Source organism: Periplaneta americana, chromosome 8, assembly GCF_040183065.1.
Source record: "Periplaneta americana isolate PAMFEO1 chromosome 8, P.americana_PAMFEO1_priV1, whole genome shotgun sequence".
NCBI classification, from domain to species: Eukaryota; Metazoa; Arthropoda; class Insecta; order Blattodea; family Blattidae; genus Periplaneta; species Periplaneta americana.
Window position 1 is genome coordinate 113675686 of NC_091124.1, and position 14533 is coordinate 113690218.

The 14533-nt window shown below is 35.6% G+C and overlaps 1 protein-coding gene across 10 annotated transcripts in view; it reads left to right on the top strand.

Moving 5' to 3' along the window:
• sws (patatin like phospholipase domain containing sws) overlaps window positions 1–14533 on the top strand; it is a 414790-nt gene that overhangs the window by 325513 nt on the left and 74744 nt on the right. The gene's annotated exons all lie outside the window — the stretch shown is intronic.

Sequence of the window (14533 nt, forward strand, 5' to 3'; positions counted from 1 at the left end):
ACAAGCGCATTAGCCGACTGAGTTACGCAGGTGGCCATATTAAACGATTTATCCTTCTATCAAATACAGATGTTCCCTGGACCAAATGTCCTATTTCAATTATGTAATTACTTTATATTTATTTCTGACAAGTGCAGCAAAGTGCACGGGTATGGCTAGAAATAAAATAAGCAATAACGGCCACAGTGAATTCGTAATCCTGAAATTTATAATAATTCATTCATTCATAGTATTCTACCCAAGGACAGGTCTTTCACTGCAAACCCAGCATTCTCCAGTCTTTCCTATTTTCTGCCTTCCTCTTTGTGTCTTCATATGACCCATATATCTTATGTCATCTATCATCTGATATTTTCTTTTGTCCCAAACTCTTCTCCCGTTCACCATTCCTTTCACTGCATCCTTCAGAAGGCAGTTTCTTTTCCATTCCTTTCACTGCATCCTTCAGAAGACAGTTTCTTTTCAACCAGTGACCCAGCCAATTTCTTTTCCTCTTTCTGATCAGTGTCAGCATCATTCTTTCTTCATCTAGTCCTTCCAACACAGCTTCGTTTCTTATCCTGTCTGTCCGTGTCAAACACTCCGTCCTTCTCCATATTCACATTTCAAATGCTTCTAGTCGTTTCTCTTCACTTCGTTGTAATGTCCATGTTTCTGACACATACAATGCCACACTCCACACAAAGCACTTCACTAGTCTCTTCCTTTAATTCTTTCGCCAGAGTTCCGCAGAAGATGCGCCTTTTTCTATTAAAAGCTTTCTTTGCCATTGCTAATCTCCTTTTGACTTCATGGCAGCAGCTCATGTTACTGCTTATAGTACACCCCAGAATTTGAAGCTGTCCACTTGCTCTACTGCCTCATTTAGAACTCGCAAGTTTACCTTCTTTACTTTTCTTCCTATGACCATGATCTTCGTTTTGTTGGCATTTATCGTCACTCCATATTGCTCACAGCTATGATTTAGCTCCAGTAGCATAGCCCTTAGAGATAATAATACAGAATACAAATTAATTACTGTATGATGAAGTCGAGCTAATACAGTATACAAATTAATTGCTGTTTGATGGAGTCGAGCTATTGAAAGTAATTGAAATTCATGTGTCAGTGATACATTTTAAGTACCTAATTTGTTAACAAGAGTGTTGTTTAAAATGGTACTTACCTGAGTCAGGTTTTTTTTATGTTGTTAGTGTAATCTTTATGTAATAATATAGCAGAATCTTAAAAAAATATATACAGTTTTATAACTTTTATAAGGGCATTTTCGGATGTCATGTCTGGAACAAATTTCTCCCGTCATGTCCTGAACACACATTTAATTTATTTTCTTGCGAAGTTTTTTTCATATAAAGTTCGAAATGTGTTAGAACAAACCTTGAAGAATGAGTAACGTCCATATTTTTTTCATTTGAAAAATCTTAAATAATTCGCAGAGATTTAAAGTTTTCCAAAAAGGGAAAATAAGTGCGTCTGAAATGCGTCATGTCCAGAACACAAGTTTGACCCCAATTTTCGTTGCTACTTCATCATAAAAACTATTTTTTTTTTGTCTCAATCGAAAGAGGGCAGATTCAAGAACATATGCCACGTTTTTCTCCGAAAAAATTTGACAGAAATAAAAGTAATTAACGAGTTTAACCCAGAAAATGTCATGTGCAGAATGATGGAATGACCCATGTATATGACGGGCTATTAGCATACCTTACCTGAGGGGAAATGTCCACATTTATCACTTTTGACAAAATATGCTTCAACGATTGGATCTTTTGAATTTGCTCTGTTTAAGAGGGTTAAGTTTGAATATTTTTATACTTTTATCTTTATCAAATGTACATATTTGGAATATAAATTATTTAAATAAAACTTATTCCCCAAACTTTCATTGTATTGTCAATAAGGCGGAATGTCCATACATATTACAGTATTGTTGAATGGGAAGTTGTGTACATTTGCGAACCTCCTTGCACCAATTAGACTCTCTTGAGGCCTTGATGATGCTCGTACTTTCCCATTGAAGCTGGTCAGATCTAGAAAAGAAAAACATGTCTGAGCATAATATGTTTACTAATCGTACTCTACTGCAGTACAGTGGATCACTTTCATTTGTTATTTTATGCTTTTCTGATAAGATGAACTCGTAGTGTGAAGAAGTGATTTGTGGTAATGAATGCGGTAATCCTATAAGTAAAAATAGGATTAATCTTTCTGCAATAATATCCTTCACTGGGTGTATTGGGAATGGACATTTCAGAAGATTTTATTTTTGTTACAAGAAATTCTGACCAATTTCAAAAAAGGATTTGGTGCACCTGTGTTACTATAAATAGACGAGATTTTTGTCCTGTTGATTGGAATTCCTCCAGAGCACCTTTGCTGACGAGACACAATAAATCCATAAATTTCAGAAACAGCTAATTTCCGTACTTTTGTTTATTAGAACTTTGCCTTGTTTCATTGCCCTCTAGTCACCCCTGCAGAAAGTACCTATAATTGAGGTGTTCCCTGGAATAAAAATTAAAGTATGTTACATACGTCTTTTTTCCGTTCCAGCATATACTGACTCCTTAATAACACATCTCCCTCAAGACAAAATATCATTTCCCTCCAACAAACAGAGCACCCTCTAAAAGTATCTGAATGTTATTCTGCATAATGCTGTTATATCAGATCTAACATGTTTGATGCTCTGTATCTCAAATTCAAGATTCTATTGTTAAGTTTTTGTTCCAGAGAACATATCAATTGTGAAACACCAGGTGTAACTATTGCCTAATTTTTCTAACTTTAAAAATTATTTTTACGATCTATTACTCACATAAAAAACATCAGCCTTCAGTTTATGAATTCTGTTGGCTATGGTAGGGTCCATAGTGGTGACAGGATTTTCTTATTGCCAATCTTCCAGAAAGGCTCCGAGGTTCACTCAGCCTCCTATAAAGTTGAGTACCGGGTCTTTCCCGGGGATAAAAGGTGGTCAGAGTGTGGTTCCGACCAGACCACCTCATTCTAGTGCTGTGGTCCAGAAAACATGGGGCTCTATCTCCATGCCACCCCAAGTGCCTTCATGGCATGTAAAGGGGACACCTTTATCTTTTACCTTTATGGTAAGATCCATAATATTCTTTTCAACTGTTTTATGCTACCTGACCCTGCAATATTAATTTTTTTTTTCTTAAAAAAAATTTTACTTCTGTTAGGAACTTATCATGAGAGTAGATTTTCGGTCACTACACAGTGACAAGTCGTCACGTTCCTTGCTTTATGGAGGGAGTGTAACAATGACTTCAGTGACCTTCCTGTAACTGACGTACACCTAATGTTCAGTATTGGGACCCAAAATTTGCTGTCTGCTTATCACATACACTGCATGTACCTGTTCTCGGATAACAACTTTTTAAATATTTCGGTGAACTTTTATTAGAAAAAGTCGTGTTTGGACACTTCCCTCTGAATGATTAGACATCTCCGTGACATTTAAATCCTCTGAAAGTATATATGTTTGTCATCAGGTAAACTATGATGACTCTAGTTTCCCATTGTATGACGAAATAAGATTACACATGGCTTCCAGAATTTTCTCACTTAAACAGTATTTGCTGTTTATGGCTGTCTCAGCGACCTTTGGATAAGACTCCTTCTTTCAAGTATCTCTAAAGTACTTCCTATCTGTTCTTTGTAATATCATATACTGAAATGAAAGCTTTGCTGCATACAGGAACATCAATTACTTTATCCTCCCTCTTCACCCATACTTTGTTATTGTAAGATTTGTCATTATATTTAGCATCTTCCTCAGGCTTCTTGTGTCTTCTACATTGTACAGGTTATGCTATAAGTCCATAGAGATAAGAATTTTGCTCTTTGTGAGTTAACTTGTTTAAATTTTGTATCACGGTTTCTTTCAGATTTAAAAAAAAATTGAAAATACTTGTATCTTATACTAACATGGTCTATGCGCAGGGCTTCTTGTTACGAGTTGGTTCATAGCATATGAAGGTTAAACTATATCACGCATGTTCTCAGTTAATCTGAGTCATTCAACCATTGTAACAAGACGTGTAGGCTATGCATTCAAGGTGCAGTATTTCTTATACTTACAAGGGTAATTTGAAAAATTCTCAGAATGAAATAAAAAATAACGTACCTCATTTTTTAGTTTTAGTTTTCAATGTAGTCTCCTAATGTACTTGGTCCATTGATGTTCCAATGCCTTTATTCCTTGACCTGCAAAATACTCGTCAACTTTGGCTATCAGTTCTTTGTTTGAAGAACATCTCCATCCACCAAGGAAAATTTTGAGCTTAGAGAAGAGATGAAAGTCTGATGGAGCCATAACAGGCGAATGAGGAAGGTGTGGGTCCCGCACCATGGAGTCGTGGTGTGAGGTGTCCTGCCTACATACATACTTATAATTTTGTATTAGATTTCTGTGTAAATTACATAATCATTTAAATAGTGATGCAAAGTAACCCTTATGGACGCTTACAGGTTAATTTGTCCACTTTAAAATGACCAGAGGAAAAGTGGCCACAAATAAAAGTGTCCAGAGCAAAATGTCCAAGGGAAAAGTCCAGTAAAAAAGTCCACAACAAAATGTCCAGTATAAAAAATGGCCTCAAGCAAAATGTCCACATACAGAAATGTTCACAACAAAATATCCAGTATAAAAAAGCCTGCATTCAAAAATGCTCATAAAAAAGTCCGTAATTGGAAAAAAATCCATAATCTTTTTTTACAGAAGCAATAACCAGGAGAAATGCTGCAATGTAAAATATGTTTTATTGAGATTGCTAAGCAACGTATCAAATTTTAAATCAAGAGTTATAGAATGGCTGAAATTATATGTTCACAAAAAAGGAAAAACATTCTAGTACACTATGGCTTTTTGTATCACTTTCATTCAAGGAGCAAAACTAGTAATAAATTGTATTGGAAGTGTGTGGAAAGAAGAACCTGTGATGCGAGATGTGTGACCAATGCTGTTATGGATAAGTTACATGTAGATAAACCAAGTGGACATTTAATTTTATGGACATTTATATAAGTGGACATTGTATTTGTGGGCATTTAATTTTTATGGACATTTATGTAAGTAGACATTTTGCTAATGGACATTTCTGTTTGTGGACATATTGAAATGGACATTTTAACCTCCTTATAACCTTATGGACTAGTAACTTTGCATCACTGCTTATGTTTCTGTATTTTTCAATTAATTAAATTACTGAATGTAATGTTACACTATCGAATGGAAACTATGTGGCGGGGATATAAGGAACACTACATTCTGGGTATTATTTATACAAAGTGTCCAAAATTGATGTATACATTCTTTCAAATACTATTTCACAGCAAAGAAATAGGATATAAATACGATTTTTGCGGTTTATGATTCAGAAAGTATGGAAACATGTTCATCTGTTTATAAACAAACATGGCATTGCAATTATTGTTCAGTGAACGTAAAGTGGAGAATGTTGTTGAGGTTCAACGACGGAGGGTTGAATTAGGAATACAACCACCAACAAGGTTAACTAGCACAAGAATCCGAGACAAGTTTGAAGTCTACAGAACAGTGCAAGATGTGTTGAAAGGGCGGTGCAGAAGAAAGAGAAGTTCCACCGATAACGAGAGTGTTGATGCAGTCATGCAGGTTTTTGAACAATCTCCAAAGAAGTCAATGAGGCAATGTTCTCGTGAGTTTGGTATCAGCAAATTCAGTGTTCATCGAATTTCGTAAGCATTACATTCTGAGACTTGTTCACACACTAAATGAGGACGACCCAGATAGACGACTGGAATTTTGTGAGTGGTTCTTGAACATGTGTAATGAAAGGGAAGATTTTCAACACTTCATTGTTTGGTCAGATGAAGCCACATTTAAACTTAATGGCACAATTGTGTGTGCTGGGCTAACGAAAACCCACACATCTTTGAAGAAAAGGCCGTCAATCTTCCAGGAATAACAGTATGGTGTGGCTGTCTTCCAAAGGAATAATTGGGCTATATGTCTTCGAATGGATTGTCACGGGTGAGAAATACCTGCAAATGTTGGAGACCACGATTCCACGTCTTAATGACCTCTTTGAGAATGAAAATGGGTTTTACTTTCAACAAGACGGAGCTCCAGCTCACTTTCATGTCAATGTCAGGAATTTTCTCGATCACACACCCAATCAGAGATGGATAGAATGAAGAGGAAGTGCTGTGGATTTCCTGCCTCGATCTCCGGATTTAACCTCTCCAGACTTCTACATATGGGGAGCTCTAAAGGACGCAGTGTATGCCACAAAACCACAAACACTGAAGAAACAGAGAGTTCAGATTGAACATGTCTGTAATGATATTCCATTAGCAACAATCCAGTTGGTATGTCACTCTGTTGTACGTCGTTGTTGGGAGTGTACTGTGGCGGAAGGAGGCTATTTTGAACATGTATGGGCTTAAGGAATACAAAACCGGAAAAATTCTATTTCTGTCTCATCTCGTTGCTGAGAAATAGTGTTTCAAAATGTGTATACATCAATTTGGGACACACTATATATAGTTTCACAGGAAAAATAAATTTTTAAGGCAAAATTTACTTTAAAGGCAGTAAGAACTGCAAATGTTGATTACAATCTTACAAACGCACAATTTATAGTGCTACTCTGGATACTTGGAGTAGTATAAGTTAGAATTTCTTGTATCCAGCAACTGTGGGACAAAGCCAGTCCCAGATAACTGATTCTGCTGGATAATTGGAAAATACGTTTATAGGTTATGTAAAAACACACTGTACTGCACAAATATTTTTTTTCCATATTGAAATTCAGTAATTTTAATATAGATAATTAAAAATAAAGTTTTGAAATATGTATAATGTTTATTTTTAGTACTGAATACAGTAATGTACATTCATCAGTTCATAATTATTGTAAAACAGTAAAACATAATAGCATAAAAAAAAACTAAAAGCTTTCATAACTTTATGACAATTTTAAATGATGGTCATGTGAGGCATGTGATGTGAAGAGCAGTGTAGCCACGCAACTGAAGTAGTGCTCGATGATTTGAGTGTAAGAACATTTCGCTTGCATTTTGCGGAATCCATTGTGCAACAGCAGCATTTAGTGATAATAGCCATGATACTATCCGTCACTCGAATGAAATTTTTACACGCTGTAGGAACAGAGAATTTCACACTTTCGTATTTAGACTTATCCAACACACCTTCGAAACGAGTGTGTTAAATTGAAAGATATCATCTCTGCGTATTGTTTGCAAGATCCAAGTGACAGGTTACCGATGCTATCCTCTACTCCAGGGACATAATGGTTTTTTTTTTTTGTCTATGTTTCCACACGTGAACAATGTAAAGAGTAAACACAATATGACGCATGTGCGATCTATGAAAACCACTCACATCTTTGTCAGGCACTTCTCTTTCGCATGAATTACTTTTTTTTTTCTTTTGGCCTAGTGAAGAGTGCCATTGTTTTGGTATTGCCGGCTATTTGGGTGCCGGATACAAGGGATTTTACTGTATCACATTTCAAAATCTGTTTTCAAGTTCTGGAACTCGAAACAGGCCTCGTTTATTCAATCTCTTTGATGGATCTATTCCCGCAATGACATCCTTCCATCTATAGAACAATTTATCACATTGATTTGGCCAATTCCATGATTTCAAAGCCTTCATCATAGCACTGATCTCAGTTTCTTCATCATTAAAGGTTTCTATAACCCCAGGATATAGATCATAGTCATACCGAACAACCAGGAATGCCCCAACTTGGTGGTTCACTGGCTGGAAACTGGATTTGCTCGTTCTGGAAGCTCTTCCTTTTCATCATTTGCTTGTAGCTGCTTCTGGCGGTAGGACTCCCAGTCTTCTTCATCTGATGAATCCTGTCATATGACATCATTATCAGATTCTGAGTCTCTGTTTTGCAATGTTTGCTTCTTCATTTTCGTTTTGGTTGGAGGTGCTAATGCTTGTACAATCTCTTTATTGGCAACACTCTTACCAGCAGGAATGTCAATCTTCCTTCTCCTTCTTTTAATTTTATTTACTTCGTTTCCTCCTGTGCAAAAGATTCTAGTGTTTCCTAAAACTTCTAGAAATGCTCCATTTACTGCTTCTTCATCAACTCCTTTATTTGGCAATCGCTGGAGTAATGATATTTGCATAGGGAGTTAATTTGCATAATTTTTTTGTGTGATGCAAAGAATCCCCAAAATCTTAAACACACAACATCAACCGGAAATTGCATAAAAATACTAAAAGGAAAGGAATTTATCAATTAAATGGGATATTTTTAGAATCTCCATTAAATGTAGGATAAGAAATTTCGTTATTTACCTTAGAATATGCACACACAACAACGATGCAGATGGAATTTTAGTACCACTGTCTCGAAGATATTTTATCACACCAAAGGACATGGTACAGGAAGTAAAGCAAAATGGAGAGAATGTCTATGAAAATGTATCAATGAGTGCTTTGATGGTCCATCTATCGGCCCAAAAACAAAACTACTTGACTTTATTTACAGTCTTGTTCAGCATATGCTGTTAAAACTTTTCTTACAACTGATGCAAAGTAGCTCCTGAAGGCACAAAGTATACCTGTTTTATGATAATTGGTCCAGGAGGTTAGCGTAGTATTGCCCCGTAATTGTTTGACCAGTGGAAAGATAATCTAACACACAATCTTCGTAATGATTAGTCATTCTTCATGAATAAACATGTGGCACATGTGCAGAACATTACCAGTGTCAACTCAGCGTGCATATGGCCAATAGATGTACTTTTGCTATGCATACAAAAGTTGTCATACAGGTGGACTCCATTAGACTGAGACACCCAATACATTAACAGTGTTCATCTCTCTCATTACTTTGCGCCAAGAATTTTAACTTAACATCTTTATTCTCCGTAGTCTAGGGCGTTTCTTACCTTTTGTAGAATTTGGTTGGCTTTCCTTGCTAACAGATGACTTATTTCACAAACTTTTAAGTTTTATTTATAACTAGATAAAGAAAACTGCATACCGGTAATAACCGTATTTATAATTCTTATAAACATACTTATAATTCTTATAAACAGACCCGAAAAAAATCATTGATGTATCCGGAATATTTTAGCTTAATTAATTTGAAAGATTGCCAGTTTTAATACATACTTCTTTCATATATTCACTTTAACATCTCTCATTCTCTCAGTAAACAAGAGAAAGTAAAGAGAGCTGATATCTTTGTGACTATGCACCTTGTTGTATGGATAATTTGAGAGAAAAAATGTTTCAAATAAAGTAATAAATAATACTAGTATCTTATATTCCGATTTGAGTGACATTTCCATTTGGTGCTAATAATCCTTGGTTGTGAGCGTCTCTAATATTTTTCTGTGTACGAAAAACAGCATTTAAACATGATATGAATATTAAGATAAATCAAAATTTTTGGTGCACTCACACATAACAGTTTTATGATAAGGCAACATTGAGACACTCTTCACTATCTATCGTGACTATCTGGCATGGCCTACTGGCTATTGGAGGTTTGACAAAATTCACAACGAAAAATAGAAATAGCTCTGCATATAATAATTGTATCAATTTCTTCAAAATCTGTGGACATACTGGGTAAGTTATTTCACTTACCTCTCTCGTCTCTTCTTTCGGCTACTCTTTTCAAAAATTGTTTTAAGGAAATTATTGTGATGTAATATATGACCAGAACAAAGATATTGTTAATTAAAAAAATTAGTGATCTTTCTTCTTTTATTTCATCACGTATTTGTTGCTTTGTTTTCTTTTCTGTCTATTTGTTGCTTTGTTTTCTTTTCTGTCTATTTGTTGCTTTGTTTTCTTATTTGTCCCTCTAATCCATGCCACTCTTCTCCAAAACTACATTTCATTTGCATCCATTCTCTATAACTTTTTGTCAGGATCGAACTTTCACTAGCATGTAATAGTACATTCCAAAAAAATACAACTATATATGCTGTAATCTGTACAGGGGGAGGCAATACTCCATACTAAACTGCTTCCATTACCGAGTAACCATGTGATTTTCTGTTTTGTTTGTACCAGGTGATCATTTTGTTTTACATGTTAAATAAAATCATGAATTGAGTTGGCTAAGAAGACTTTCAATTTCATTTCGTAATTGTTATGAAGAAAAATGGTTGTAATACTGTCATTACAGTTTTCAGTTCATTATGTGTATACTAACCAATGAAGTTATGCATGTCTAAAGGAATGACTAAATTTGTCTTTTGAGCAGTGTACTATATAATTACTTCATGTTGTGAACAAACTACCTGATGATTTCACCAATAGCAGAACTGTACTATTTCATAAGAAAGGCAGCATGAAAGAATGCACAGATTACATACGTACGTACCTACATACATACATACATACATACATACATACATACATACATACATAATGTTCTGCCCAAGGGCAGGTCTTTCATTGCAAACCCAGCATTCTCCAGTCTTTCCTATTTTCTGCCTTCCTCTTTGTTTCCTCATATGATCTATATATCTTAATGTTGTCTATCATCTGATATTTTCTTCTGCCCCAAACTCTTCTCCTGTTCACCATTCCTTCCTGTGCATCCTTCAGAAGGCAATTTCTTCTTAACCAGTGACCCAGCCAATTCCTTTTCCTCTTTCTGATCAGTTTCAGCATCATTCTTTCTTCGCTAAATCTTTCCAACACAGCTTTGTTCTTATTCTGTCTGTCCATTTCACATGCTCCATCCTTCTCCACATTCACATTTCAAATGCTTCTAGTCACTTCTCTTCACTTCGTCGTATTGTCCATGTTTCTGCCCCATACAGTGCCACACTCCATACAAAGCACTTCACTAGTATCTTTCTTAGTTCTTTCTCCAGAGTTCCGCAGAAGATGCTCCTTTTTCTATTAAAAGCTTCTTTTGCCATTACTATTCTCCTTTTGACTTCTAATGCACAGATTATAGAACAATTTATCTGTTATCACATGCAGCCAAAATTTTGCTGAGTATAATAAAAAAACAGAATGAAGAGAAAAAGTGAAATTAATTTAGATGACGTTCAATTTAGTTTTCACATAGAGAAAGGAACAAGAGAAGCCATCACTGCATTCTATATTGGATTCATCAATTAAGAAAAAGCTTTCGACAGAGTTGATTGGAAAAAAAAACTGCTTAAATTAATGCAAAATGTACATACGGATTGGAAAGACAGAAGAATAATTACTTCTATTTTATATAAAAATCAGAACACTTTTATAAAATTTAATGATAGCAAGAAAACAACAAATATGGAAATAAAATCCACTGCATCAGATTTACAGATGATATTGTTGAATTTGCAGACAGCGATAAATAAATGTAAGCAAAATATGCTCTCATGGTCTAGTGGTCAGTTTCTGGTCGCAGTTCATGAGATTCCAGGTTCCATTCCTGGTCTGAGCACAGGGATTTTTTCCTTAAAGGGAACTGTTTCTGTGTTCATCCATGGTCTGGAATTTAGGTTAAATTTAGATTAAACAGCAGTTGGGGAGGCAGTCATCTACTAGTGTTTGCATTGAGAGACAGATGAGAAAGCAAGGCAGTGTACAACATTGCCATCGTACTTGACGCACACGCGCAGTACAAACAAAGATTTAAATTCTGAAAAGACAGTAAAGACCTTAGCCGTTGATTACTATAAGCATGACACCAAACAAACCCCCCCTTTTTTTTTACTAACAATTCTTCGCACATTTCGCAAACTCATGTCACATGCTTCTGCAGTCTTTTCTTGCTTGTTGACAACATTGCAGCCAGCACCATGATGGCCAGCAGTATTCTACTCGTCAACATTTTAAAAATAAATATACACCTTAAACACTATTTCCCACGCCTGCCTTTCTTTCTACAATCTCTCCTTCAATTTATTTATTTTACACACGTAGTGTATGTTGGTTTTATTTATTCAGTGTATTAAAACACTCACACATGAACAAATGAACTCGGGAAGCACTTCATACTGACTGATTCCGATTGGTTCCACAGTACAAGTTCGTGATATCACATGCCAGAAATGCTATGGCGCATATAACAGACGACTGTCCTCCCAGCTTCTGTCGATTCTAGTGCTACAAGATCATGATCATCCCTACTATATTATCATATTATCAGAGCAACATAACTCCGCCTTTCACGTGTCCCTACCTGAGAAGTGAGTTACACATAAGTCACTTCCAGGATAGAAGACCAGTAATATCTGAAGACAACCTGGTCGCACGTGGTAGTTCAGAAAACAGGACAAAGGATTCTCACCAATATAAAGATTGAAAATATTAAACTAGATTAGGTAGAACAATGTTGTTAGGTAGTAGGCCTATAATTTCCAACGATAACAGAGTTATGATTGAAATGAGGAGGAGAATTACACCTGTTCATGCTTCTGACAATACATCACACATTCACTTGAGGCAGACAACTCCACTCGTCCCACAAGGACTTCTTCCTCAAGGGTTCGAAATGTTAGGTGAGGTTGACCTTTCTCGAATATGTCGTTTCAGTTTGTCACAAACTTATTCAATTGAATTCAAGTCTGGACTTTTGGATAGCCACTCCATTATTTACATATGATGCTCCAGTATAAATCTTTCAATGACGCTGACCACATGAGGTTTGGCATTATCATGCATGAACAATACATTTTCTCCAAGTTCCCTCAGCTTGGGAATAACATACTGTACAGCTCTAAAGTGTCATAATTATACCGTCTAACATTTAAGGTTCCATTTTGAACGATAATGAGATCAGTGCTTGTATCAAGACTTATGCATCAAGACTTATGCATCCCCAGACTAGAACAGTTCACTTCATAAGCAAAAGTTGGTTGAATTGCTTGGGAATGGAATTGTTTTCCTCGTTTTCTCCAGACACTTTGACGATCATCTAAACCAGGTAGGCAGAAATGGGACTCGCCTGAAAAAAGCACAGGACATCAGTGTGTTAGCTGTCAGTGAATATGATCTCTAACAAACTGCAGCCACATTCCACACTGCCTTCTTATCAGTCGGAGAACTTCAGCAAGACATCGAGATCTTAAATCAGTCATCAGAGTCTGTTTCTGACAGTTTGATACAATTTCGTACTCTGGAAGTCTGCTGTAGATCTGCCTGTAGTGTTTGTGCAGTAGCTTGATGATTCTTTAATGCAAAAACCTGTCTTGTACTAGGGTTGTTTTTCTTTGATGATCTGTGGCAGGACATTTGTTAACAATTCCAGCCATTCGAAACAGATACTATATGGTAACCTGAACAGCCCAGACAACCTACGTCTGAGAATAACCATTTTGAAGCATTGTAACTATTGAGTGGTTTCATTTGAAGACAATCTTGTTGCCTGATTCGATCCTCACAATCAACCATGACATCAACACTATGATGTGCTCAGACCAACCTTCACCCATATTTTGATTTGCGTCATCTACAGCATTCATATGACTGAAGAAAATTAGAAAGAAAACCATATTTATCAGCTATTTTAATGTTTTTAACACTAACTGTTGAATTAAACTCTCGCATGATCATTACATTCTTGTTCCTGTCTGTTAGTATTGAGAGCTCTTCAGTCTGTTTATAAATTTCTTCTGTTTCTACATCTTCATGAACCGATGTTGGAAAGTGTACCTGTATTACAATTGGATTAACTGGTGATATTGATATCCTAATCACTATTCTAGTCTGTCGTTGACAGTATATGTATTTAATATAATTTTTCCTACTCATCAGCACAATTGCTATTGCATTGTTATTGTAGCTCCATCATCCTGAAATCATTACTGTTAAAGTTTCCGTTTTTCTGCCATCTAGTTCCACTTAGGCCCAAAATATCAATTTTGCTGCCCTTCATAATATGTTTAACTTCAGGTTTGCTAGGTATAAAAAGTGTTCTTACATTCTTTCATCTTGTGCAAGAAACAAAAAAATCATAGGGATAGATTTCGAGTTCATCACCATTTTGTTTTTTTATTTCAAACAATGAAACAGTATTTTTTCTAAAATTATTATACAGTAAAACCTTGTTAATTCGGACCTCAATAGTCTGGACTTCACTTAATGTGGATAGCCAAAAAAAAATACAATACAGCAAATACATAGTGATAATTATAATGTGCCTGATGATCTGACTCTACATCCCTCAACAATTGCTGCAGAAATTGGTTTAAAATATTTGTTTTTATTCAGTTGCAATACTTTGGAGTTTATTTTCTTCACTAATAATCTAATCACCAGTCTCACTCGAATATCTCATCACTAGTACCATATCACAAGATAGAAGATCTCAGTAATTTGCGCTGTTTGATGTATATTAGGTTTTTGCCCTTTAAATGTATAATATATGCGTTTTATTTATATAAATGGAGTTTAATTCATTTTCTTTAGGTTATTTCAGTTAATCTGGAATTCCATTGATTTGAGCAACTTGTGTCCCCAATTAGTCCAGATTAATGAGGTTCTATTATATTTCATGTTGTTGTTGTTTAGTCAACT